The sequence below is a fragment of the Drosophila biarmipes genome, chromosome 3L, assembly GCF_025231255.1.
Source record: "Drosophila biarmipes strain raj3 chromosome 3L, RU_DBia_V1.1, whole genome shotgun sequence".
Lineage (NCBI taxonomy): Eukaryota > Metazoa > Arthropoda > Insecta > Diptera > Drosophilidae > Drosophila > Drosophila biarmipes.
In genome coordinates, this window is record NC_066613.1 from 16,928,422 (window position 1) to 16,955,711 (window position 27,290).

Genomic DNA, 27,290 nt, shown 5'->3' on the forward strand with positions numbered 1-27,290 from the left:
TGGGGTGGATGTGTGTGTGTTTAGTTAGCATTTACATCAAATTATTTTGTTTGTCAGGCTGTGGTGGCAACGCCTCTTCTTTGTCCTGCCGCCCATGCCCGCCCCTTTTTGGACCAAGGATGAGGATATTTGCGTGTGCATTCTGCTGCAGTTTCAGTGGGAATAATTGTTTCATTCCTGCTGTTTTTGTTTAATTTCCAATGCCCCAGCATTGTCTGTAGTCCTATACAATCGATTAAAGCGATTTAATATGGGGTCTTGAAGAGAAAGAATTCGCAACTTTAGGATATATTTAAAATAGTGCAGTGTTGCACTTGTACATGATTGAGATAGCGTGAGGGTAACCCTGGTTCTTGTGAAATGATAATCAAAGGCATTATATATTTCATTTAATTCCCAAACGATTTCTTGAGCTAAAATTCTTATTGCATTTTTATTTGTTTTATATTAAAATAAAAAGCATTGTGGTTTTAAGGCAATAACTAATATATTGTAGGATTGCCATTTTACATTATTGATAATGGGTAATGGTCACACTGGTTTTTAAGAAAGTCATTATATTCCGTTAAATTCCTAAAAGCTTTATCGATTTAAATTCTAATTGCTTTTTGCGTTTTTGTTTTTCATTGCTTTAATAAAGTAAAAAGCATAGTGGTTTCCATCCACTCAATTCCCACATCCCTGATCACCAGTTGTCATGCAAATTCGTCTTGGACAAAACTTGTGAAACCATAAACTATAAATCCTCCTATCTATCATCAAAGAAACTTTAGTTTGCAAACCCATCACTAGCCATATATCCCCCGGCGACCACTTCCTGTTTTGTCAACTGCAAACTTTAGCATTGCATTTAGACAATTGTTCTGGCTCGAATATAAAACTAAAACTATTTATGTATGTCCTGGCGTACATATATTGCCCATCTCAAATCCCCCATGTTGGCTGCCCATAAATATATGTGGTCGTCGAAGGGGCACGGCGACCCCAAAACCCCCATCACATATATTGCCGGCAAACTTTTCAATTACGTTGGGGTAATTCTAAACTTTGCTGCTGTAAGAAGAAAAAAAGAGTCCAATAAGGAGTACAAATCCCTGCGGCGCTTAAATCTATTTATGTCGCTGGTTCTACTATTTCCACAAACGCTGCTCCTGCCAACTATTCCTGTTACTGGTTGGGGTCAGCTCAAGCTGGGGTCAGTTTCGGTACAGTGAAAACTTGTGACGAGTCCCGTGAAACGAGAGAAGTTTGTGGCCTGCACAAGTTTTTACACTGACAAAAACCGCCAAAGTTAGTCCTAGAGTTTTGCAATAACATTTGTTCGTGCTTAAAGCTGTCGAATATTTTCAATAACTTTAAAATATGCTTATAATTCCGAAGTTTGTTATCCATTTTAATTTTGTTTAAGCGTTAAAATTATAAAATAAATCTATGCTTATAATTCCCAAGCACCTATTTAGTGAAATAGGGAATTCCTGATTCTAAAGCCTTAATCCTTAAATTCACTGGCTTAGTTTTTGATAATTCCCAACTTGTTGCAAATAGAGAATGTATTTAAAAAAAAAAATTACCCTAAATATTAAAAAATAAATAAATAAAACTTTCATTTATTTAAAGTGTAGTGCTGGGTTTCCGTTACTCTCCTTTCAACCAGACCCTTGATAGAGGTCCATGGGGCTTTTCCCCATGCCGCCTTTAATCTTGTTGGTGCGTTCATATTTTTTAATTGGCTGACCAACATTGAAGAATGCCTCCCGCACTTTTCGTTTGGCTCTCTTCACCTCCACTTCCACTTCCGTTTCCGCCTATTACTCCCAGGCAAGGTCCGTTAAGCGGATTTAAAATGCAATCTGCCAATCGTTGCCTATCCCCCGCTCTCCCCGCCTGCCACCCCCCTCCCGCCGGCAAGCTCTTTGGGGTTTCTCTGTTTTTTATGGCTGCGTAAATTGAATTTCGACTGCAATGGATGCACAAATTAATTGCCGGCGTGTTAACCTCGAAATTTCTTGTCCGCCCAGCTCCAAAAAGCCAGCAGACTCCCATGAGAAAGCGAGATAGTGCGATGGTGCGAGTGAGATAGACAACATGGCGCTGCTGCGGTCAACGTCGACGGCGCTGCCAGCGTCGTTGGGGCGGAATTTTTCGCCTGGGGCGCAGGCGTCATTTTTACTTTTTTTACCTAAGAGAAACTACTCGATGAACTCTCTTGGCTTGACATCAAAGAGAGGATTCCTATTAAACCGATATTTACTCGTAATTTAATTAGGATTTCCACTTTTAATTCAATTAAAATCCACCACTTCCTTTGCTTTTTTTTAGCAACATAACATTTCCACGGAATTCGCAAGTTACTCAGTTTCAAAGGGCTTCCGAATTTTCACAATAAAGATAGTTATTATTATAAATATGTACTCTATATATGTTTATTGATACTCCTCAATAAGAAATTACGTTAAAAAAGAGTGACTATTTTTATAAGATCACATTATTAATATTTAAGTTTAATTTAATTATTTTTTCCTCATATTTTAAAAACAAAGTATTAACTAATGCTTATTCTTAAAAAAAAATCGTATTTTTGCTGATATTCGAATAGGAAACTGTTAACACATGTTGATTAACCATAAGATAAGTAGTGAAATTAGAACAAAACAACTGTTCTAAAGTCTTAAAAATAATTCTTGCTTTGGGGATGACTTTCAAAGACGGAAAACTAATTATCGACCAACCGCTGTAGTTATTCTTCGCTTATTCGCCTTTATTGGAGTGTCTTCGCTGCTGTTGTGGCTTTCTAGTGCGGCAACTTAATTAAGAATAAGCAAACGCCTCCAGGGGCGGCGAGGGGTGCACTTAAAAGGGGGTGCAAATAGTAGAGAGGGAGAGGGGCATTCCGGCCTCCCGACCACCAGCCTCTCCAACTGCCATAGTGACGCGCTTGGAATAACAAAAACGGAAATGAAAGTAATTTAAAGTGTTATTAAGTCGTGGGCTGTCCCTGTCAAAGTCGCGGGAAAAGCGCGGGAAAAGTGGGGAAAAGCGAGGAAGCTGACTAAGGGTAGCTTGTAGCGGAAGTGCCTCGTGCGGATGTGTCTGCCAGTGAGTGTGTGTGTGTGTGTTTACTTGGTGTATGTAAGTCATATGCAGTCATAACAAACTACAACAAGACAGGGAAAAATCCAAAGGCGAACTTCACTTGCACAGCAAAAGACTTACACACGAAGTTTTATATGCTACATGGAGAATTATTTTTTCCCTTTGAGGTCTTCTTTGTGCTGCTCATCAAGCTTTTAGGAAAAGAAGAATATAGATGTTAAAAATATAAGATTTTACTCAACAGATTTCTGCATTTAAGATATAAAATACTGATTTAAATTCCCATAAATATTCCTTATCTTTATTCATATGTGGCTGCTTTTAAAAAGTTCTGCACAATAATTTCATCTGAAACTTTGCTCCATCCCAACTCTTTGCTCAATTTCCCCCATTCGCTCAGCTTCTTCTACTTTATGCTTCTGCCTATATAATAAAGCACTTTAAGTGCCGCGGCACGAGCATTTTTGGTTCCATAGATGACACTAAAAGCTGTTGCCCCTTCCCTCCAGACCTTAACCTCCGGAAAACTGAACTCTCATAAAGAGTGCGTGCACGCACCGCATAAATAACAGAGCAAAAACTTTGAGTTTTACGCATATGAGGCCAAGTTTATGACTGTGTCGTATAACTTAAACTACGCAGAATTCAATTAACTCGAAGCGCCAGCTTGGTCCTGATTGTGGTCCTGAACTTGGTGTTTTCTGGTTGTGGTATTACTTTTTTTTCCTTGCTTTTTTCCTGGACCAGGACCAACTGTGTCTGGGCTGACATCTTAAGCTGCTTGTGTGTAAGTGCGTCTGGCTTAATGAGAGACGCATTTGCCTGTCAGATTGTGGCGCTGCTGCTCCTCTTCTTATACATATTATACAGACACGTATATGTATATGTATTATATTTTTCTTGCCGCTTAAACAAAGGAGATGACTGGCTTTGAGGACCGAAGTTTACTACCCACACATGTTGCAGAAAAGTTTTTCCCGTCCGTGGGAGCAACAAACTTCAGTGACATCCCTTGTCTCGCCAAACAGCCCCGAAAAGTATGCAGCACGCATTTTAAACGTTTTTAATTTACAGACTGCCAGTACATGTTATACCTCTAGAGGTCCTGGAATCCCTGAGCTTAGCGGACAAGTCCTGGTCTCAAACTCCTTGTCAGTCTTCAGTTGTCATGGAATTTGTTGCCCTCTGGGTTTATTTTTTCGCCTTCCCCCTTTTTGTCATTTGTCGTCTGTTTTTTTGGGGTATTTGCATTTTTTCCGTCTACCTTATTTTCATTTTGTTTTGGGAGTTCTGTGTCGTAATGGCGTGTATTTTGTTGTTGGTTTGATTGATGGCATTTGGCGCCATGCAGGGAAAATTTCTGCGTTTGTCATTTATAAATAGAAGAACAACAATGGCAGCGAAAGGAATATAATGAAACATTCCGCAATAGATTCGGTGGGGGTTGAGATATGTGACCCCCATGAACTCGAGTGATACGCGGAATTAATTGTGACGGGGTTCTTTTTTAGATATTGGGAAATGGAGCTCACGTTCTTGCTTAAAAAAAACTCTTCATGTTACGGTTATTTTATTTTATTCGGAAGATAAACCTAAGAGTTTTGAAACCTCTTGAGGCACGGCTTGAAAATATGCCCCTATAAATACTTTGAAAATAAGGAATCCAAAGCTAGAAACCAAAGTCCATAGCATACTTTCCTCCAGAAAATGAACTGTTCTTGGAAAACGCTAAAAAGTATGCTTTACAAAATATGGTTTGTATAAAAATGGGGAATCCCCTGAAAGTCGAGGCAAAAAGCGAAAAACCATAGCATACTTTCTAGCTTACCTTCGGTGCCAACCATCAATTTTATTTAGCATATTGCAATCGATCTTTAGTTGGGAAGTAAACTAACTAAACTCAATGCCAATACACCTAAATCCCCTGCAGGTTCGGGCCTTAGATGTACCGCCTCTTACAGCCATTACAACACATCCCCTCAAGAATTGTCCACAAAGTAGCCATTTTGTATGCTCGACCGTGCCGCAATGTGTGCGCCACAATAATTAATTACAGCATTCTCTCGATGGCGGCGACAGCGTTTCCATTTTGTCCTTGCCACCGCTGCTGAATCCGCTCCTGCTTCTTCTGCCACTGCCTCTGAGCCTCCTTGATTGCTGGCCGTGTTGTTGTTGTAGCCACTGCTGCTGCTGCCGTAATTGTTGTATCCTTGACATTTAGCAGAACAAACGCTCAGTGCAAAAATGTTCGCCACGCTCCTCTGACTTCAACCGGAAGTGAAAAATTCCTTAGCAGTTCAACGTAGCGAGTGGGTGGAAAGGGAGAAAGAAGATTGGGGAAACAAAATACGAGCTACACTGTAAAAAATATAATAAATTAATTTTAGCAATTTAAATGTATTAAATTATAAAAATCATTTTAAAATATATTTCTTTTTAGTTTAAGGATTATTTTATTTTTTAAAAAAAGAACGGTTTAATTAAAAAAAGCAATAGTAATGCACTTCCAATGCTGTAATTAAAGCAAACCAAAATGCCTTTGGTACTTAATAAAACAAAACTGACAAACATTTTAAGATTTTTACAAATATTAAGAACAAATAGTTTTTGTTTACTTCCCAGCAGTAAAAGAAATAAAGTCTCACTATTCAACACCAAAAATTAACTTAATGGGATGACTTTGATGGCTTGGAGATTCATTTGTTGACTGTTCTAAACCACTGGATTTTCCCCCTCCTCACCACTTTTCTCTTTTTCCCCAACCTAAACCCTCCAACTTTTATGTTCCTTTTATATCCTGCGGAACATTTCTTGTGGCTGGCAATGCGAATTTGATTTTGCTCATTTGGCCCTACTAATTTGTGCATTTGTCTCTGTTCCATCCGATCCTCCGTCTCTTTCTCCTCGCAATCAGCCCGTCTCCTTCACACTTTGTTAATGCCCTGCAGCTGTTGCTGATTGGTTTTTATTTTATTATTTGACATATGTTTTGGGAATAGTTTTTTCCCTCTCATTGTGCCTTTTGTCATGTTGTTAGCTAATGATAACGAGTGTTTAGGGAGTGAGTTTTGAGGGGGAGAAATTTGGCAACTTTTTCTGTTTGATTTGCATGTTTTTGGCAAGGAAATTGGGGTGGCGTTGGTGCTGGGGCAGATCCGGGGGGAGCCTTAATTAGATTAAAATGTGTGACAAATGTGCGACTCGTTTATGAGGGCAGCTGTTGGTGACTAAGCCGGCTATGATGGATGCGTTTTAAATGGAAAATAGTACAGCTAAGGGACTGAAATGATTAGCATTACAGAGCCAGAAAATTAATGTGCCACAAATTAGGAAATATCCTATAGGCTTTAACCAATTCAACATATAATTGAGTAAGAAATGTATTTGACATATATTATTTACTCATTCAATCACTCATCAATCACTTTTTAATCATAAAATCTTGCAAGTCAAGAATGGTACCCCATAACCCATTCTAAAAGTTAGAATATCATCAAACTTTTTGCTTAGAAAAAAAAGGTAGAACCTTTAAAAGCAATTCATTGTTTTTTATAACAATGATTTTAAAAACAATTTAAATAAAACCCAGGCACCTGTTAACCGCAAAACAGCTGCTGGCCAGAGGCATTTTTAGCAATTTCCCCAGAAAAATGCGAGAAAAAGCGAAAACTTTTTACAGAATGTTAATTACGAGGAAGCTCTGACGCAAATGCCGCCCACGCAGAGTGAAAAAAAGCAACACAAAGAACGTGGAGAAAGCAGAAGAAAGTGAAAGGCCCCGGCGACTATGGCTAACGCCCTCTGGCGGCCAAGTGTCGAAGGTTTATTAATTGACTGTCAGCTTCATATCCGTTCAAAAACAGAGAAAAACGACAAAAAAAAAGAGGAAAAATTGATATCCCGATGACAGTTGGCATTGTCTGTGTGCCACTCATTTCGTTGCTTAACCAAGTTCTCCGGGTCTTTTCCTTTGGATGTGGGTGGGGGCTTCCCCCTCCTTTTTTCAGGGAGCCATACCCCAAAAACCACCCCTTCTTTCATGGTCGAATGCAGAGGCAAAGTCCTTTTCAATGACATTGTCATTGCCATCCATTCGATTTCGAGTCGACTCGTCTCGTTTCTCGTCCTTGTTGCTCAACAGGTTGTGTCCAGTTCAGTTTCCTACCCTATATAGTATATACACCCGCCCTATAACACCCCCTATAGCAACCGCACCCACACCTACTCCCAAGAGAACTTTTTGCTGCCACACAGCCGGCTTTCAATCATGGCGGTCGGTTGGTTGGTTGGTTGTTTGGCTGGTTGGTCGCTCGGTCTCGGACACTTTTTGCCAACTTGGCTCTCAGTCAGCATCCGACATCGTTTCGAGCTGAATGTGCGTGCGCTAAAAACCAGGCAACAAAAACCATATTCACCACGGTCGTACTATCCCTGTGTATGTGTGCGTTTAGAGCGGTAGTATCTGTGTGAAGGGTGTGCAACAGCTGTTCATGGAAATCGGCCAAATAACAAATAAACTTGTCATTTCGCTGCCTGTAAAAATAAAAAAACATAACGAAGTGTAAAGTGAGAATTTTTCCATTTCATTTGACACCTGATTAAAAAAGTTGTGTAGTGTTTTTCCCCGTTTTTTTCGAATTTTTGTAATATACTCTCCGGGTAAGTTTTGCAAACGGGGGGCAGCATATGGTCCAAATGCCACGCCTACTTGTTTGATTTTTATTATATTTCTTTTTTAGCCGCCAGACGACGGCCTTTGAATAGCCAGCTCTCGCCCACCATCCTTCCATTATTGTCAATATTGATTTTTGTGTGATTGTTATTTATTTTTCATCTTGCACAGACACACTCCTTCGAAGGACTTTTCCTTGGCTTGTCTCCTGCCCAGCTTTTTTCCCCCCTCATCCGTTCTTTCTTTCTATTCCGAGTAAATCTTTGATGTAATTTAAAGCTTCTCGAGCTGCTTTCTTCTGCCATATGTTGGCCAAATGTGTGTGGGATGTGAAAAAGTGAGCTCGAGTCCCCCGACTCACAGGAATACTTGTACCAGCTGTTTTCACACAGGTGAAGGGTACAAATTGTTTGCACACACCCCCACCCAGACAGGCAAGAATGGGTTAAGAGAGAGAGGGTGAGAGAAAGGGGGCTAAGGGGTGCAAGCCGGTCAGAGTCAATTGAGAGATTAAATTGATTTACCTTGTTTGGATAATATTTATTTTCACTATGGTGATTGAAAGTGATTTATATTTATTCTATTTACATTCACAACAAGTGCTTGCTGACTTTCAGACTTATCGGAAAAGTCAAGTTGAGCTAGAGTTTATTTTTTACCAATTTTTTAATATTTTTCTTTCTCTTCTCGTTTTAGGTAAGTTTTCTAAACCAACCTGTGGACTACTATTGGGTAAGATTTATAGAAAATAAAAAACGTATAGAGTTACATTGGGAGCTAGCAAATAATGGTTTAACTTAGATATCGAAATTATCGATAATAATATCGATTGTCTTATTTTATTTATTTTAAAATCCAAGAATAGTTATAAATATCAAATGTTTAGGCTTTTAAATGACTCAAAATGCTAAATCTTTTTTAAAACAGTAAGTTTCCAAATTAAGTTCTATAATACATCGATACTTTCGATAATTCCATCGACGATTTGCCAACTCTTATAGAATCCTTACTTTAACAAGTTCCCCAACTCAATATACGTTGCTAAGGGCTCTAGACTTCTTATTTACCTTCCTTTTAGTATATTTTTTCGTGCCTTTTTATATACAACCCTTAACTTTCAACCGTAAAAGTTAAAGGTCATGAAAAACTCACAAAAATCATTAAAAATTATAGAAAAAAGTCAAATATTATTCGCAATTCCTTTTCTCTGAATCCTTCTTGGCCTGAAAAATGCAAATAAGCGAAAAATATTTCCAATCAAGAAAAGGGAATCAAAAATGAAAGCCGCAGCAAACAAAGTTCAAATTGTGGCAACAGTTGTGGCCAATACAATACCAATAAAAATACAAAAAATTCGACAAAAATAAGAAAATCAAGTGCTAACCCTAGTCAGCGAAAAACCAACGCCCAAGGGGAGGAAAATTCACCCACCTCTAAGATTGCCTGGAGAAACTTTGTGTTGGAGGCAAGAAAAATCGAACAACAAAACTCAGGGAATTACTTTGAAAATAGTTGGCAAAAACAACAAGAGCAAATAATGAGCATTGAGCGATAAAACTCGATGCATGAGAAAAGTGGGGGCAAAGTGGGCGTGGCTGGGAAATGCAAAAAAGGCGAAAGGCAAACTCGACTTCGTAGATAAATCGGAGATTGAAGTGGTTAAAGTACCAAGGGCTATTAAATAGAAGGAAGAGGGGTGGGAAGGCACAGAGGGTGATCTTGAAGAAAGTTTTGGGGGTTAAATTGGCTAAGCAAAAAAGGGCTGGTGCCACGGCAGTTTGGTGGCAATGGCGACAGCTGAAATCAAAAGACAAAAACCCGACAAGTTGTAACCGCAAAATGGCCCTTGAGCTTATTTTATTCCTTTAACTGAAATGCTTATAAAATGGGGAATGTATTTACAAGAAAAGCTGACCTTTTGGAATTAAGAATTCGATATAATTGTGCGATTGTAAAATCAAAGAAAAAAAATTACAATATTTTTAAAACAATAATGCTTTTGGAAATGTCGTTAAAATTGTTTTAAAAAAAACTTAAATTATTTAAAATATAAAATAAGAATTGGGAAACAGTAGGTGTCCTGTCATCTCTCCTCTCCACCATTGGTCACCCCACTATTTAAATTAAGTGCATTGCCGGATAAGCATCTTATATATCCTATTAGAGCAAATCTAATTACTCTGAGAGAAACCCACTAATAGTTTCAAAGCCATTTTCATTGCCATTGTACAATTTGCAGACCGATTAGCCGCAGAACTCGTTTTGCAGTAGTGGCAAACATGAAATTAATTATCATCATAAAATTATGCACAGCATTATGGCCACGCCCACCGGTAGTTACTCCCACTCCCGTAAACCCACACCCCTGGCCTGTCATAACACCACCCCCTCATCCCCGAAGAGCACCAGAATAGTTGAGGGAAAATAATTCCAGAAAAGTTTCCCTTGCAGTGCGTAATAAATGTTTACGCAAATTGGGCAACAGGCGTCGAGTGGGAGGGGGGTTTCGTCAAGTGTGTGTTTGTGTCCCGGGGATACTGGCTCCTGGAAAAAGGGAGACGAGCGCGGGCTCCTGCCCCAAAGTGTGGCAACATCCTTAAGCTCCTCTTTTTCGAACAGTTAACTAGACAAAATAATAGTTGATAATAATAGTTGCAAGGAGTTTGCTGCCAGCAAAAGTGCAATGGTGAGAAAAACAGAAAAGGAAAAACTTTTCCAAATGCACCAGGAGCACCCTTGAAATGTCAAGGGAGAACTGCGATGGAAACACTTCAACTTCAACAGGGGGGTGGCAAACTGCGAATGGGGACTGTGCGTAAAGTCGCAGGGAAAATGATAATAATTTATCTAGAAGTGAGAAAAAATGAACAGAAAAGAATAAATGAAGCTGTCGCCCAGGAGCTCTCTATTCCTCACTAATTTGGTAAATTACACCATTCATTTAAGCAATTTCTGAAAATTGCAAGTGCTACTTTTGGGGAAGTACATTCCTCTTAACTAAATTGGATACATGAAAAATATAAGACTGCAATTTTAAAAGCTATGAAGTGGCACTATTCTCTTATAGTGGTTATAGTTGTTTAGGAAACTTAAAATATTGGTTGATTTTTATTACTAATTTGTAAACCCCAGATCAACTTAATAAGTTCTTTTGTAGATTGTTACAAACTTTAATTAAAATCTTAAAGTTTCAAATCTTCAATAAAGTAATTCCTATAATTTCTTCAGCCCCTTCTTCTGAAACTTTCCATGTTTTTCATTTTGTATCTAATCAACTTGTCAAACAGGAGTTTTTCTTTCAAAAATTTCTGACAGCTGCCTCCATTTATATCCTTTTTTCCATTTTCCATCTACCGCTTCACTTCACAGCTTCATTAACTTTGGCGCTAATAATTCACACGTATGCCTCCCCTTGAACAAACCCCTCCCCCCATTAGCTACTCATTATGAAAGCAGCCAAATGAAAATTTTCATTTTTTCGTTGTTCTTTTTAATAGTTTTTTGGTAAAGGAAAAACGAGCATGTTGCCTGTTTTAATGTTATATTTATTTTAATTGCAAAATGCTCCCCAAACTTCACGGTAATGGAGTCTTTCCTCACCGACTTGGTCCCTCCTTGAACCTACGAAGTTTGCTTGGGTTTGTGGAATGGTTTCAGTTCCGACTCCTTGCCATAATTAAACTGCCATTTGGCACGTACGCGGACTTAATGATATTTACAGCAAAAACTCTGGAACACCAGCTACAGGGAGGAGGAAAAAAAGATGGAAGCTTGGAGCAAGGACATGGCAAAAAAGCTGCTGACACGTCGCGAAGTCCTGTCCCTCCAGGTTGTCACTCCTGGACTCCTGTGTGTAGCTCCTCCCCTTTCTGGGCTCCATGTTCTTGCACCGTCCTCTCTTGTCTTGGTCCCTGTTTTCTGCCTAACTCTGACTTTGTTGCCAAAACATTTTGTGGTACCCTCTTTGAGGACCGTATTGCTTTTAGGATATCATTTCTTTAAAACCAAATACAATTTATTAAAATAAAAGGAAAATGAAAAATATATTTTACTAGAAATTCTATCTCACTAAACCATACTAATAATTAAAAAAATTTTATATTTTAACTTTAATAAAAGCAATATGAATTTATAATTTAATGTTCTCCAAAAGAAATCTATTATGATATTGTATAGAAAAGTTCCTAATATGACTAGTTTTACAGGATATGTTGAATCCATTTTCATTATAACAATTCTGATATCTTTACTTAGGCGGAGTGGAAATCGTATCACCTAACTTTCTTTTTCGTCGCTTTCTTTACCTTCATTTTTCTATCCATGTCACTCCTCAAAATTTTAGCCACGCTATGTTAGTTTTCTTTTGGGATTTTTTGGAGTTTGAGGTTTTCCTTGAATATAATTTGCCTAGTCTGCGGAGTTTCCTCTTACTTCCGCTGCTGCTTGTTCTTCTTCAACTTCCAGGTTTTTCCCCATTTCCTTCCTGGTATGAAAAACCAACGGAAAAATTAAGAAATTCCTCTAGGATAATTGCTTGGCATACGTGCTGGAATGTGGGCTCTTCTTCAATCTCACTCCTTTCTCATAGTCCTCAAAGTTTCCACTTCTTCTCCTATATATCCCTATTTTTTCTTTTACTTTTTAATTCGTCGCAAATATTTTTGCACATAATATTCAAGTTGCGTGCTTTGGATAAACTTTTTCCTTTTTTTTTATTCTTATTCGGCTCTCCATACAAACTTGCTATTGCATACTCATTCTTCATACTTTTCCCCCATCTTCTATTAATTTTTTGGTATTTTTTTCGAAAAACTTATCAACTTAAAGTTCAAGCTGAAGTTTTTGGGAGTTCTTCAAGTTTTGCGCCAGGTGTAAAAACAGCCTAGAGGCAGGGGACCCAAGAGGGGGGAAAATGGGCAGGAAATTTAAGGAGAAGAGAGGTGGTCTAAGCAACTTTGGATCCCGCTTGGTTGCATTTTCACTCAGGAACAGACACACACACACGTGGGGGCAACCCCAGACAGAGTTGCCAACTTTTTCGGTGGTTCCCCCACGTGACCTGCGGGTTTTTTTAGGGGGATGGGAGGAAATGGGTGGGCTCTTCGGACAGGGACGAGGTAAATGGAGAAAGGGGAGTGCCGTGAAAGAGCTTACTGCGGTTTGCTCTCTCAACTGAACACGATTTTTGAATTAATGCATAAAATGCAAGTTCCTCCTGCGCTGCTTCCTCTTCAATTTCAACCATTTCTTCCGCTTTCTTCTCCTTGCTCCCGCCCGCAGGACATCCTTTCTGTTGTGCTTGTAACGTTTTCAGTGTTTCAGACCAAATTGAAGTTGAATGTCTGGGCTTTTATTGTGGTAAGTGCTTGGGGATGTGTGAAAGGGTGGGGCTCTCATAAATTGTAAAGTTGAGCGGGTAGTTCTTTGATTTAAATTGAATATATTATATATTTTTGCTAGCTTCACTGATGTTATTATTTAAATGGGTATGGTTTTCATCATAACACTTACCCATACCAATTATGCTCAACTTCAGTTGCAATTTCATCCGTCTTCCCACCGACGACATCTTTTCATTGGGGTGTGAAAATTTTCACATTGCTCAAGATGTTATGTCTGCTCTTGATGCTCCTTAACCCCCGCCGAGTCTTCCTGCCATACTTTTCATTCCACTTCAATTATCATTATAGTTCACAATCAGCTGCCAAGCGCGTTTATACTTCAGCCACGCCTCGCCCTGTACCCCGTTTCCCTCCCCGGGTACTTCCTCAATCATGCGTCTCGTTTTCAATTTTCTCAATTCCCCAATCGATGGCAGCTTTTCTCTCTCCGCAGCTCGGGAAATTCAAAACAAGCTCTGAACGCAGATGGAAAATAGTCGAGGAAAACTCAAGAAACGTGAAATGAAGACATATTCAATTATGCCAGTTCCGGAGGCCAGGCGGGGCAAAGGGGCGGAGGAAAAGCAGGAAAAGCTTGGGCAAGCAGAGGGGCCAGACAGTGGGTGGTTTGGGGGCGATTTGGATGCCGGGAGAATTGGCAGCGCAGCACAGAGCGCACTTCATCAAACGAAGTGTCAACAAAGTTAAACGAGAAACTGCAGCGACAACAGCAGCAACAATGGTAATACCCCTGGCACACGCAATCCTTCCCAGAATTCCAAAGCCCCGCCTCTCGCCTCCCGCCTTACACCTCCTTTTGCCCCCAGAAATCGTCCCCCTTCTGGTTTCTACTCTGGGTGTGCAACAAAACATAATTCCCAAACAAATATGAATGTCAAACGTGACTGAAATGCAAATGAAAAAGAAACAGAAAATAATCCCCAAAAAAGGTGAAAAAGGCGAAGAGCGAGGAGTTTTGTTAAAGAACATTGAAGATTCTATGCTCTCTACGCCAATGTTTTTGAAATTCTGAAAGCAACATTCTTCAAAATATATTTTTAAAAAGTTGATTGGTTTATGAAATAAAACTGAGCCCTCAACATACAAAAAACTACTCGAAGAAGCATAAAAAGGTTAAAGAAAAGTGTCGAAATAGTCACAGCCATGATTTATATTCTTTAACTTTAGCTTAATAATATTATGTATTACCTAAAATAAAAAAAACTATTTTGACCTGAGTCATAACCATTTGTTTATCATAACCAACCACGCTTTAGCTATGAAGAGTTTTCTACAAGTCATGATTATGGTGATATAATACGAAAACAATCTTTCAATCTTTAAGACAGGTAAACCTTATTATTGGAGGTTTGGTTTAATGAAACCTAATATTATAATTTTAAAATTTGAAAAACAAAATTACTATTATATTATAAAATTAAACCATATAACTTCAATAAAAGTTATAAAAATAATTTAAACATATAATATAAGGAACCTTCAATGCAATTTGTGAGGTGTTAAAGGCCATTGTTACTTTTTTTCTTGGATTCCCTTTGGCATCTTAGTCCCCGTGTTGCATGCAACGATGCGTTTTTTTATTGTTCCCCTGAAGAGTGACCAGTACCTCCACCTCCCACCTTTTCGAGCATCTATTGCCGCAGTGATTTCATTTATGCAACCGCACAGAATTTCGGAATGGAATCTCTGCTGGGTTGCATCTTTCAAGGGGTCCCAACGCGTTGACCCTAAAAGTTACCGAGTTGTTGGGCTTCATTAATATTCCGTGACTTTTGCGTGGGATTCGTTTATTTTGCTATTCTCTTGTTTGCTCCCCATCTTTTCCTAGGCTTTGGCAAAGTTTTTGGGGTTTTTTGTTTTGCACTTTTTTTGTGGCAGCTTGTGTGCGCCATGAATTGTTAATATTTATGTGTGACACTATCAATCATCAATCTCTGTCTATGAATTTGTGGCCTGCTGCTGCCAGTGGCACAGCCTATCCATCAATATTTGCATTTCTATCTGTGCGGACTGGAGAACTTCAACGAATTTTACACGTTTCTTGCTCATTTTTTTGGGTGATCCCAAATTGGAGCAAGTTTTGGTCCTCCCACATCGAAATGCTTTTGTTTGTGGCTTTTGTTTTCGGATTTTTGCGGCCAGAGAGTTTGTGTGGTGTTATTCGGGTTTTTTTTTTTGACAAATTGTTGGATTTTTGCCAGGAGCAGGAGTGTTATAAATGAACCGAACAGCAATTCTTGAGATGTGCCAATTATGTTAAAGCAAAGTCAAAAAGATTGTTAGCCATAGATGGATGGATAGCAAGTGATGGGAAAAATACATGGGGTGAAATTGGAGGGGAAAAATATATTATTCATGCGAGAAAATGGGGTAAACAAGCTGTAGAGATTGTTATACATCCCTAAAAATCATATGTATTATATAATATACTAAAAAAACGTAGTATACTTGCATTACTTTCTGTTGACTAACACTGGAAATTCAAATTAAAGTTGCCCTGAAATCGCATGAGACTCATCCAATAATTTCTTGGCTAACAAAGGTAAGCCTGTCAAAGGGCGCCACTCAAAGTTCAATTCGATTTAAAAACTTGGTTACAACTTGTCACTTAGAGCTACTTGATTTGGGTGTGTTGAGAGGTTTTTAAAACTCTCTTGGGATTTCAGTGATAATAATGTCAAAGGCGCTTCAAAATGATCCCTTTTGTTTCCCACCAATTGTTATCATTCATCGACGCTCACCTTTTACTTAAACCTCGCTTTCTTTCTCTTTTTTTTTGCAGGTAAGTCTCAAAAGAATTTTTATGAGGTAAACAACAGAGAAAAATGTAAAAAAAAGCTAAGAAAGAGGTAAGTTGGGGGATTTAAAACCCCCGTTGGGGATAGGCCGCCGCCACTTGTTCCCTTTTGTCCTGCTGCAATTTGCTGTTTAATTATTCAACGAGGATTTGTATCCTTTAACTATAGTGGGTAGGTAATACTCCACTCCCACTCGTTTGCTTCCCTCTTTTTGCAAAGCCAAAAGTTAAAGTCCCGCCCAGACGAACCCAAAAGGGCGGCAAGGGGGTAGACAAAGCTCAAATCACTTTGTTTGCCCTGCACTTAGGCCACGCTGCCACACGGCTATAATCGGCTCAAAGTTAACTAACACAAAAAAAAGGAGGGAAAAAAAGCGAGTAGAGACGAGGAAAATGCTTCCGCCCACTGTTTCCCACCCACTTGTCGCACATTTTAATTGGCAATTTGGTGGAGGCTGTCAGCAGGAGACGAAGGAGGGGCTGCCAGGATCAGTGGAAGGAGCCCGAGAACGGGGAGGAGCTCAGAGAAAGGAGCAGCAAGAGCGGCTCCTGTGTAACACAATAAGCCGCGACATGTCCCAGAACCTCCTTTCCACGCGACATGTGAGCATAAACAAACAGTTTACGCCCCGCCACCCACCAGCCAGCAGTTTTCCACCCGAAAATCCCACCCCCCTCGCGCTGGGTAAAGCGAAAATTGACACTTTTAACAAGTCGAAGGAAAAAAATGTCGCCTGTCGAGAGTTTAACCCGAAAAAAGGCAGCGAAAAATTGGCAAGGAGAAAGCGGAGGAGGAAAGCTTCCATGGGAGCATGGCGGGCGGAAAACGCCAACCCATCTTCGGGAAGATGAAAGCCAAGTGACAGCGGGGGGGGGGCAGCTGGAAAAGTAGAGGAAAGTGGGCGGAAGGCGGCTGATACTGTGTGATTCGTTAAGTGGCATTCCCGTTAGTCAAAAGGCCAAAGCCCCTGCTATAAGGCCCAATACCATGCCCAATCCCCCCGTCGCATACCCCCAAAACATTTTCCCTCATGGACATGGCCAATTTACGCGTTGATAAACTTTTTTGTTCCTTGTCGTCGGCGGTGTTGTTGTGCTCTGAGGCTTGCTTAGAAATTAGAAAAGTTGGAACAACAGGCGGTACAACGAATAATGTCAATAATTTTAAAAGACAACCCACACACAAGCACACCCACTCTCTTTAAATTCCTTCTTTTTATTGGATTTCCCCATAGAATGTTCGTGTTTCGGTTGTGCAGCTCTGAAATGGAAAAGTTTTTATTCGACAGACGCAATTTTGCGATTCTATAAATAAATATTTATTTTAAAGCTTGTGAATTCGACGAAGCTGGTTTAGGAAGAGGTTAGGCTTGATTATATTATTGAAGATATTATTATTAATAAGTAAAAGTAAGATTCATGTTTTATACTCTTAGGTAAGCTTTTTATTAAAAAGAAAAGTTAATTCTTCAAGTTTTAGATAAAGTTGTATAACTTTTTTTCATCTCCCTAACCATATGGTTTTTTTTTTGAAGGTTCTAAATAAAAAGCTTTCTCCCAACCCTGTCCCTTTTTTTTATTTTATTAATTGCAGTGAAATTTAATCAGAGCAGTATGCAATTTTTTTGTAAAACAACCCACCCAAAGTGGTTTAGTGGAAACGTGTGGGAAGGGCACAAGAAGAATGACATTAGCGGAGTCACGTGGGTGTTTGGGAAATTCGCAAAGGGGGTGGTGTGGCATCTATGGCGGTATGTGTGCGGTTCTATAGGGGGTGTCCAGTAGCGGGTCCCTCGGTCACCCAACGGATGTTCATAAATCACTTTTTCCCGTTGCCGCTGCTGCTTCTGTTGCGCTTTTAATGTTTGCTCTGTGATCAAATTCAGATTTGCTGTCAACCGAAACCGGGCTCCAAACAGTCCTCTTCGCCGCACTTTTTACCACCCCCAACCCAAAAACACACCCACACAGCGCCTCAAGTTACACACACGGCTACACCCCGTATCGCTGACCCTACACACGGGAAAAATGCTTAATTTACCAAGTATGATAATCAAAATAACCTTAATCTTATCCAATTGATAAAAATTAACATTAAAATAAATATCGATATTTATCGATATGTTATCCCTAAATATCTATTTGGTGATTGGAAGATATCGATACCGAAAATTAAAGATTCTTTCTATTGTTATTAAAATAACCACCAAAGTTTTCTTCTTTCGATTTCAATATTTCATAAATTAATAATACAAAAAGAAAGGTCAATTCTTATCCCAACAATCGATGGGATCGAAATATAAAAGCTGTTATCGAACTTACCGCCAATATCAGTACGATTTTTTTCGTGTTAGGAAAAATCTAATATAACAAGTGGGTGTGGGAATGGCTATATCGGTTTACATTGAATTACGCTTGACTGATGACTGCCGTTTCGGGGCCTTCCTCGCCTCTATTTTCCTCCTGCGAAGTCCTCGTGTCCAGTGGAAGTCATGTAACGATTGCCCTACACACCCACTCGCTTTGGGGCACACTTAATGTTCATTAAATTTATGAAAATTTCAGCAATGATTTATGATTCTTTTGGGGCCAGATTCCTCCCCCATTTTCCCTCCCCTTCTCTGTCTGATGGAGAATCGTTTTAATGAGCTTTGAAGTCGATGTGAGCTCGATTTAATGGTTTTTGTAAGGAATTTTTCCTTTGTCGTTCGGGTAGATAAAAGCGTCTCTTGATTGAATTAGAGCGGATTTTGATATCACGTGTGGGAAGATACAAGCATTTTCCTTGGTGCTAAAATTGATTTTCCTATTAAGGTTTCAAATTGTATTCACTTTGTGTGAATTTAAGCCTATTATAAGTGAAATTTTAAGCATAAATTCCATCTGTTGTGTGCTCCAATATTCTGCAGCATATTGTATTGACTTCCGTTCATCAACTGATCTCACTCCATTAGGGTTCATCTGCTGTTGGCTACCCATGTAGCCCATTCCCCGAATGATAACTCCCTTGACGGTGGGTTGAGCACGCACCAAATTAACCTGAACATTGAATGCTCTCTCGTCGGAACACCCAACCCAAGCCCAAACCATTAAGATATCAATTTTATGCATGCCCACAGTTCCAGACTCGGACAAATCCTCGGCTCAGTTGCCCAATTTCGCTCATACATAGAGAAATTATATATTACCGATTACATAGAATTTATGGTGCGGTGCCGGGGTTGGGAAGTAAATGTGGGGTTTTTGGGGGCAACTGTCTAATTTAGTCTGAGACATGACTTCAAATGTCAACCAATTGTTGGCCCCTCACACTCCGTCCACCAGTTAATGTCCATTATGGATGGATGTCCATTAATGTTCATGTTTTCATGGTTATGTTTGTCATTAAAATGGACAACACGCACACAGTGACACAAAACGCACATAAGCATACAGCAGGATATCAAACATGTGCAGCTGTGAGAAACATTTCCCTGGCTATTGGTATCGTGTTCAAGCTGGTGAAAAGTCAGATTGAAAATGACCTAAAGTCACCGGTTTGATTACCTACAAACAGTGATTTCATCAGTTGCTTTTACTTTTTATTAATATTTTTTAAAAAGTGTGTGAAAGTATGCTTTAAACATGAACGTCCGTTTTGCGAATATAATGTTGCATACTTTTCGGCTGATTTCTGTACCAATTTCGTATATCCCTTGAAGCCTTTCACTATGCTTTCTTTTTCTTTTCTCTAACCTTCTGCCGTAATTCCCCTGCTGTCACTACATAGCTAAACTAATTTCCATCTCTCGTATAACCTTGAATTTGTTGGCCACACTAACCAGCTTAAACCCCTAGATTTCCCCCTTTTAGTGAGTTCTCCCCCTTTGCAGCGGATGCACTTAATGCAATTCCGTTTATTTCTTAGTGATTCAGGTTTTTTTTATTCACATTTTACACTTTAACAGCACTAGCTAACATCCCCCTCCGACATTTTGGGGCGTAGTCTTCAGAAGATTCTAAGAGGGATTGTGAAATGGAATTTTGTGGAAACTCTGCTTTTAAACTAAGAAGTACGCCACTGCTCTCATTTCAGCTATGTGGAATTTTCTGCTTTGCATATTTCCCCGTGACTTGCCAAGGGTTCCTCCCCATTTTTTGTGCTGGAAAATTTTCGCCTAGAGTCGGGATAATGAGATTATGATGGATACATTCCTGCTCGGCTCCGTCTTAAGGTGGCTTAGTGCTTTTGCCAGGGTGTGTAGGGGAAGAGGGCAGGGGCTTTGAGCAAAGCCGGCTGGAAAAGCCTTTCGGATTGCCCGCTTAATGGCCAAGTATTACCGCAGGATTTTCCTAGGCAAATTCAAAGTTCACAAAGTCAGCGTCAAGGCTGAACTTTGGGTAATTTTTTTTTCTTCAATCCCGCCAACCCTTTCCCCCTTCATCTCGCTGTCAACGCCTACAATTTGCTCCGTAATTTCCCAATAATTGCGGTAAATCTGTTTACCCGCGGTGTGTTTATCTAAAGTTCGCTCTTATCACGTATTTCCTAAAAATAAACCGAACGCAAACAGAAATCCATAATCGATAAGAACGCCCACAAAAAACTAACTTGTTGCACAAACTTATCGATAGAACTTTTGTTTAATGTGCGGGAAAAATTGTATAAATAATTTGTCAAGTACAAACGATTTCTAGAGAAAAATGATTTCCTAATAATTATGAGAAGTCCACAAAAATCTCTAGAGGCGTGTTTTTGAGTAAGACGAAATTCGTACGAAAAATTTCGTTAAATCAATTAAAAACAGCTAACAACGTTTCTGTATCACTAAAATAAAAAAATACTCCATTTGCCCCACAGTAAACATACGAAAATCGCAGTTGATGGGAAATGAGAAGAATGCGTGCTGATAAATATTGCTTCATAAATACGAGCTTGGTCATTGACGTTGAAGCTTTTATCGAGAACTCCCACCAGCCTACACACGGTCTCTTCCCATCCGCAATATCCCATAGCAGACCATACCATCCCCAACTCTCATTTTTTCGCACATGTTTACTTATTTATTTGGATACACATTTATATTTATTTCCTGCTGCGATAATTTTTGTGTCGCTGCTGCGGCGTTGACAACAACAATTGCCAGCGATTGACAGGCGACATGCAATAAAAGTGTTTGCCCAGCACAGTCGAGGTCAAGTAAATAGTTCTGGTCACTAGGCTTAGCTCTTTATGAAGAGTACATGCCTAAAACTCTTAAATCCTGGTATACAAGATACTTTTGTGCTGATCCTAATATTTTTAAGTTGGGATAAAAAGATATATAACCACTTAGGATCCTTTTCTTATCACATAATGTTCCCGTATACCAAAAACTCTCAATATCCCTTAAATATTGACAGCAATCCATTGTATTAAGATTTTATACCATATGTTTTGGTTGATAAATAGATGAGTTTGTAATGATTAGAGGTGCGGGTAGATGGAATGGGAAACCCTAAAATATCTTTAATGGAATATACTAAATGGAATGGATATTACGCCCATTCAATTCATAATTAACACATTGTTTTCATATACCAAAAGACTCGTCATTTGGCTACATTATTGCCAATAATTTCAACTTGTTTATGGGATATACCATTTTTTTTACCACCGCTATATGGGTGTTTTAGTGTGTTAGTGGGTGTAGCGGAGTCTGTGTGGTTGGTGATGGCTTTGGGAGCTGAATTTGGCGGGGGGTGGGGTCATTGCGGCTAGTGTTTAGTCAGTTTTGGATGGTCAATCGGTCAGTCAAAGGCAGAAGTGCCGCAAATTAATGAGTCGCTGATGCTGCTGCCGACGCCTCAGTCGCTCTCTCCGCCGCTGCCGACGCAGCTGGCGACGTCACCAGCAGTTAACTGGCGAGAAAGTAGAGAGAGAAACGGAGAGAAATGAGGAGTGAAAGGGAGGCAGTGAAAGAGGGCCGAAAAGTAGTTGGACTGATAAGAAAAACGAACGTTCATATGATGAATAAACCAGAAACCGCGAGGGGCAAGCCAAGGGGCAAGCCAAGGAATGGCCGGGAAAAAATAATGAGCATTTAATTTCTTGACGACCCGCAAGCAAATGTTAATGAAAATGGTAAGAAATGAGGCAAAGGCAGTAAATGCACGCCAAACGAAAGGCACTGAAAAAATTATCCAAGACTTCAGATAATTTAATGAAAAATGAATTTACAAAAATAATTTTGCAAAATTACTTTTCTGGTAGTCACTACTACAAATTTATAAAATATATACTTCTCAAAAACCTATTTAAAATTAAATTTTAAAAAAAAATGGTAAAAAAAAGTTTTACCTATTTATAAACTATGTTTAGTTTAACAAAAATATAAATGTAAAAAATGTTGTAGTTTGAAGACTTTCATGTCCGCAGCTTACAATTTAAATTGCTTTTGAACCTATAAAAAGGAAATGTAGAGTTCAAACCCCACTTAAAGTTTAAGATACGAATGAGAAAAAAGTCCTTCAAATTAGTTTCTTCTAATCTGAAGTAATATTTATTTTTGTTTATTAAAATTTTATAACCTAGACATAGTTAAGTTTTTTTCTCTGTAATCTAATTTTTATTACAGTGTATAGAAAGATGTGATAAAATAGAAGAATAGCAATGTCAATGGGAATGGGACTCAGAATGGGAAACGGAGATGGCAAATGGGAAATGGGAGGTAAAGGATGGGAGTAAAAGTTGGGCCGAAGGAAAACCAGAAACACACGAGCAACAGTCCAATAATAATAAAAAAAAACTTGCAGTCCAACTCGCATAACAGTTGAACAAACAGTAAATGCTATTAGACCAGAAGAAAGAAGAAGCAGCAGCCACAGAAGATGCTGCCTGCGTCAATGGCAAGAGGAAGAGGAGAGAGTGAAAGGGGCGGATGTCTCTGCCGGCGTCGCTGCTATTACTGTAATCGCGACGCCGCTGATAATGTATTTAATATAAACAATGGGGGTCAAGAAAATAGTACTAAAAAACAAAAAGAATATAATGTTTTAAAATAAAATATGAAACTTGAAACATGAAGCACTCTGTATATTTATTACAAACTAAATTGCATTATTTATGTAACAATTAATTGCGGCTGGCATATTTATTGTTCTATTTCGATATCCGCAGGTGTGCGTACCTATCCCATGTGTATTTTTTTTGCCTCATTCACACCCCGCTGCTTCAACGTTGACGTCGACTGCGAGACGTAGACCAGCATGAAAATGCAGGAGGGAATGAAGGGAGGGAGGGGAGATGCCGCAAGCCGATAAAAAGGCAGGCAAAGTCGCAATTTTCCCCAACACACACACATGAGTGTGTGTGGGTGCCTTTTCCATATGGGCGCATTTATACGCGTTCGTTTTCAATTGAAAATTCCCCCGGCCATCGCCCTCTCGCTCTACCATATTGCTGCTCTCTCTCTGTTTCGTTTGTTTTGCTATTATCATGGTTGTTCCCTCATCTTCTTGACATCCCATCCACCTCCCCCTCCCCCTCCCCCTCCCCCTCGTCATTCCTCTTAACCCACATCCTAGATTTTCCTTTTTGCCAACGCATTTTGCTTTTTATCAGCTGATATTCGCACCCCCTACAGCTTTCCCCGCCGTCCTAACGCGAATAAAATGTAAGCCATAAAATTGCTATTCTCCATTGAAATTGCTTTCTTTAACTCGTTTCTTTTGTCTCACTGGGATTTTTGCATTCCTTTATCAAAGACTTTTGCTTGATTTGATCCTTTGTCTAACGTAATACCATAAATTCTGGTAATAGGAAATTATATTACAATAATTGTTCATGGGAAACGTGAATTTCTTAATGGTTTGCAGACGAATCCGGCTTCATAAAGCCAAACGTTCCTCGTATAATGTAGAACATGGATACATTTTTTATATTTTTCTCAGAACATCATAACAGATCCGGTCGCTTGTAATTACCCTCGAGGAAATTCCGCCCCCTTGTTGTCTTCCACTTTATCAATTAAGTAATTGTCAATCAATCAGTAGAAGCATTCTCAAAAAGTCAAAGATTCATTCGTGGTGAGTTATGGGCAATGCCAGTATGAACATCATCTATAAACTGGTTTCTCTAAACTTCGTGAGTGAGCCAAAAAAAAATACAATGTTCAATTTCTCACTATTACAAAACGAACGAGGGGCTTGGGGATTCCTTCAACTCAAACCACTCATTTTTTATTATTTTTACCATTTTTATTTGTCTTTCCGAAACACTTTAAAGTTGTGGCTCTATAATAAATTGTGCAAAATGAGTGATTCAAGGCAGACAGGTGGCCATAATAATATTTTTTCGTGGTGCGATGGTGCCAATTTAATAGTTTTTCACTCATCGCTCATGTGTTTGTTGGTTTCCCCGGTTTATGATTTATTTTTACGAGCGGCAAACAAACAATAATCAGTCCAAAAGCCGCCAAAAAAATACGAGAAGGTGGCTGGTGGCTTTTGGGGGTGGTGGAAATTCGGGAGCGTTCGCATAGGAAAGACAGCCGCAACGTTTAAATTTGTTTCTCACGGTGCCGCCAAAAAAAACCACTTGTTAAAAACTACTTATTTGAACTGTGGATTGTCGATTAATCAGCTTTTTGTGATTATACAAACTATAAATTTGTAGATTTTTTTATATGTACAAAAAATATTTCCATTACCAGTAATTACCACTGTACTTGGCTAACATATTTTTTTAGCAAACTAATTAATTAGGCGAAAAAGAGGGGAAAAGGGAGATAACAAAATTGGCAAAACGAGTGCGAGAGCGAAACGCGTTTGGCGAATGATGAATGAAGTAATGTTTTTTTTTCGCTCCAGTCGAGATTTCTGCTCCACTGTGCGAATTTTCGGTGTGTTTATTCTGCTTCTTCTCGTCGTTTTTTTGGGTGGTGGCGCTTTACGACGTCGGCAGCGGCGTCGGCCGAGGCAGCACTGACTCAGACGTTGACGTCAACAGCCGTTCTTTCTCCCTCTCTCTCTCTCTCTCTCTCGCTAGTGTTTTATGCACTCTCTCTTTTTGGGGGAAAAATACACCCCCGCCGCATACGAAATTTCTTTTTCCGGTAAACTAGGGGTGTGGGTGGGAAAGAGAGTGAGTGAGTGAGTGAGAGAGGGAGAGTGGAGTTCCGCTTGCCGGCGCTTTTCTACAACTATTTGGCATTGCCGCTCTCGTCGCTCTTCCCGCATTCCCGCCTCGTTCATTCATTCATTGGGCGCTCTCTCTCTCGCTCGCTCTCGCTCTCTTTGCGCATGCCCGCTGCTGCGCTGCCTGCGCCGCTGCCGCCGTCGACGTCGCGTTGTTTGAATTCCGCTTTCAGCTCGCATCACAGTTTGATTTTAATTTTTGTCGCGGTTAGTTCGCAGTTTGCCGTTCGCTGAGCGCGAAGTTTGTCCACTTCTCCATTCTCCAGCAAAGAAAAGAGACTCTCCTCCCACTTACTTCCTCCCGACGACTTTGAGATCAGCTGCTCTCGCAACTAAAACAACAACTATAACTGTAGTTACCGTCTCTTTTGCATCGTTCGTTTCGTGTGTTTCGCCAAGTGATTCTGTGTGTGTGTGTGTGTGTGCGTAAGCTTAAAGCTGACGAACAAAACGCAAAACGAAACAAGAAAATAAATATAAATTATAGCAAAAGTATTAAATTATAGCCAGAAAGAGAGCCAGCGCATACGTGTCTACCTCTGTCTGTATGTGTGCTTGTGCGTGTGCCTAAAAAATATATATAAAAATAGCAATAGAAAGTTATTAAAGCGTTGGCAAAAAAAATTACGAAAAACAACAACAAAAGGCCAACGAACAGCGAGAGGAAGCGGAGAACCAAATAGTTAAAGCCAACGCCAACGTCGCCGCCGACGTCGCTGCCAGCGTCGCACTTGAAAACGTCGCAAAAGTTTGTAAACACGCCAGAGTGTGTGTGCGTGTGTGTTTTTGCCGGTGAGCCAGTGTGCGTGCTCCTAGAAAAGAGTGAAGAGGAAGAAGAAGCGACGAGCCAGAAGAAGAAGCAGCAAGCAGAGCAAGAAGCAGCAGCAAAGAAGCCGACAGCAAAAAGTAAATAAAACCAAATTACCCCAGGCGAAATAATATTAAATTAGGCACATACTCAAATTAATAACAAAAAGGAGAAAGACAAAGAACAAGGCGCCCACACACACGCCGAATTTGCCATAAAGTTCAATGTCTGTTTGTTTGTTCGGCATTTTAAATACAATTTTTCGCTTTCCCTGCTCATTTCTCTCCCCTTTTATTGTGGCGTGTATAATTAAATAAGCTCGTTGTGTGTGTGTGTATGTATGTGTTTGCGAAGATTTTTGTAGAATTTTTCGCCAGCGATTAAGTATTAGCCACTGTTTTTTCTCTCTTATTTTTGCACAAAACATAAATTAATCATAAAATACCAAATTAAGTGACAAATGCCAAACGTCAAGATAAAGTTCACCAAGCCGAAAAACGAGAGGAAGGGAACCCAAAAATCAGCTGATTCCCCTTTTCATGGGGAATTTCCCGTCCGAACTCCAAGATTTGCTCGTTTGTTTTTGCTTATTTTTCATTGTGACGTCTTCGCCGTCTTACTGAGGAAAATGTGGAACTTGTAGTTTTCCCTCCTTTAGAACTACTGAATTGATTTTCTTTGTTAATAGGGTCATCAAAACTAATTAAACTTTTTTAAGGCGCTTAACCTTTTTAAATTGAGTATGTCTTAAAATAAACTGGCTGGAAAATTTGCAACTCATGCAAGAATTGGTTTTGATTATTAGGTTTTTAATTTAAATTCCCCTCTAAGAAACAGCTGACATACTGCAAAAGATTTCCATGCAAATACATATAGCGATTTTCTGTGCAATTTGTTAGCGCTTATCGAATAAAGTAGCGCTGCCTTTGAATTAGTCAGCCCTCGAATCATTTGATTCAGATTGCTGTGAGTACATTTGTACATTTGTTTGTGGATGAACTGGTAGTGCCATGCACGACTGTCTACACTGCGATCGCAGTTCGCACTTCATTTTCACACAGAAAAAATTTAAATCTTTTCGAGCTTATAGAAATTGTAGTAATAATGAATATAATTATTTAATCCATATACAAATTACAATAAAAATATTTTTTTTTATAATTTTTTGGAGACACTTTTAAAGTTTTCTTGACAGAAATGCTAAGATAAATATTAAAGTAATTTATATGGTTAGAAAGACAACCTAAAACGGTATAGTTTTTAAAATTTGTAACAACCAACTTCAAAAGTTTTAATGTAAGAATGAATATAATAATTTAATATATACATTTCTTTTAATAAAATATATTAATTAAATATTTT

General features: G+C 39.2%; 1 protein-coding gene across 17 annotated transcripts in view; it reads left to right on the forward strand.

The window, feature by feature from the left end:
- Nucleotides 1–27,290, forward strand: part of LOC108034852 (protein alan shepard) — a 129,075-nt gene that overhangs the window by 77,816 nt on the left and 23,969 nt on the right. The window contains exon 1 of one of the 17 annotated variants that reach the window (XM_017109999.3): nucleotides 25,300–26,026. The exons of the other annotated variants lie outside the window; for them this stretch is intronic. The gene's annotated coding sequence lies outside the window, so the exon portion shown is untranslated. Of the gene's footprint in view, nucleotides 1–25,299; nucleotides 26,027–27,290 lie in introns of those variants that run through there. 17 annotated transcript variants of the gene reach the window in all.